Genomic DNA, 2174 nt, shown 5'->3' with positions numbered 1-2174 from the left:
GTGTGTTCTTTTCCCCTGATCTGGACATACTTGCTTGGTCTGGTCAACTTTTTCCGTATTTCTCTTATTTAGTGGTCTTCCTTTGGTATTGAACATTACCAACACAATTTCTTTCTTTCTCGTCCTTCCCTCCGTGTTTTATTCCTTCTTATGATTACTATTTTTACTTTAGTTATTTAATTTCCCTACCCACCAGTTACCCACTATGTACCCTAATCCTATACCACATTATTTACATTCATTCCGGGAACATGCATTCACCGTAGCCAAACTGCAATCCCACATACTTTTCCTCCGGTCCTGGTTAACCTTTGGAATTACCCCTAAAGGACTTACCTTATAAGTTCCCATCTCGGGGTGCAATTTCTCCATCCACCAGGCTCTCGGGGACTTCCAGAACCTTCAATCCTTAGCCCGTACCCGACATGTCCTGAATCTCTATACTACTTCATGTAACCACAACTCCCAACAGCTTCTATCTCTCTTCAAAGTCCTCCACCTCTCAAACCCTTGCTTGGAGAACACACTCAGGAACATCATCCTAGAAGCCAGCTGCAAACTTGAGTTCCATACCACACACCACCTGAAAAAACTATCCACAGTGCTAGTGCAACACCTAAGAAGTGGGGTCCCTCTGCCTATCCCTCACAAACACCAACCACAACAGAACCTTCAACAAACCCCACTCATAGCCAACAAACCTAGCCTAGCCACCCTACTCAATCTCCCCATCCCAGCACATACCCCACACAGACCAAATCTCAACTATAACCACAGTCAAATGCCACATATCACCAGTCCCAATTCAGTTCTAAACCTCTCATCCAGATCCCTCTCTCCTCCAGAGACATCTGCTCTATCAAAAGGCTTAACCTTTAGCCCCACGCCTAAATTCAGCCACACTGCCCTGGTTAAAGATCTCCTATCATTCACCCGGAACCTCAACTGGAAATATCACTTCACTACCCAAACATAGCCCCCGAATACTAGACCCAGTGTTGAACCCTGTCTAGAACAGTTCCGACTACCTTCTCAAAGGGCTCCTCCTCCCCTCCCCCAAAACCATCCCTTGCAGACATTTCAGGAATTCCTTACATCCAGTGTTGCCTCCCAGTCCTTCTTGAAGAACATCCCAACAACCCCCAACATCACCCCAGCAGAATCCCGTGCCATTAAGGAGCTGAAAATAGACGCTCTATTGTCATCCTCCCGGCGGATAAAGGCTCCACAACTGTCGTACTTGACCGTGTGGAGTATGTGTCAGAAGGACTGCGTCAACTCTCCGACACCTCAACCTACAAAGCTGTTACCCAGGATCCCATTCCCTCCATCCAGACTGAGCTGCAGAAAATCCTAAAAATCCAAGGTCCCTCACAAGGCCTCACAACGGCTTCCATAGACTTACTCCCTCCACCTGAGCCACGTACCGCTACCTTCTACCTATTACCCAAAATCCACAAAGAGAACCATCGTAGCCGTCCCATTGTGGCAGGCTTCAAAGCCCCAACAGAACGTATCTCAGCTCTGGTAGACCAACACCTCCAACCTATCAATCGCAGACTCCCATCCTACATCAAAGACACAAACCACTTCCTAGAACGCCTCAAATCCATTCCCACTCCTCTCCCACCTGAAACCTTTCTTGTCACCATAGATGCTACATCCCTTTACACAAACATCCCACATACCCATGGTCTCTCTGCCCTTGAGCACTCCCTCTCCCAACGCCCACCCGAAGATCTTCCAAAAACCTCGTTCCTTATCACACTTACCAACTTCATCCTCACCCATAATTACCTCACTTTTGAAGGCCAGACCTACAAACAAATCAGGGGAACGGCCATGGGAACCAGGATGGCTCCGTCCTATGCCAACCTCTTCATGGGCCGCATGGAGGAGGCTTTCCTAAAGACCCAACAGCTGCTTCCCCTGGCGTGGTATAGGTTTATAGATGACATCTTTGTGGTCTGGACTCATGGTGAAGAAACACTCCTTAATTTCCTCCATAACCTCAACTCCTTTTCGAATCTGAATTTCACCTGGTCCTTCTCCAAAACCCAAGCCACCTTCCTGGATGTTGACCTTCATCTTGTTGAGGCTCACATCCACACCTCTGTCCATATCAAACCCACAAACAAACAACAGTACCTTCACTTTGATAGCTGCCATCCATT

Source organism: Schistocerca piceifrons, chromosome 5 (assembly GCF_021461385.2).
Source record: "Schistocerca piceifrons isolate TAMUIC-IGC-003096 chromosome 5, iqSchPice1.1, whole genome shotgun sequence".
Taxonomy (NCBI): domain Eukaryota; kingdom Metazoa; phylum Arthropoda; class Insecta; order Orthoptera; family Acrididae; genus Schistocerca; species Schistocerca piceifrons.
The sequence above is the reverse complement of the archived record's forward strand: the minus strand, read 5'-3'. Positions refer to the sequence as shown.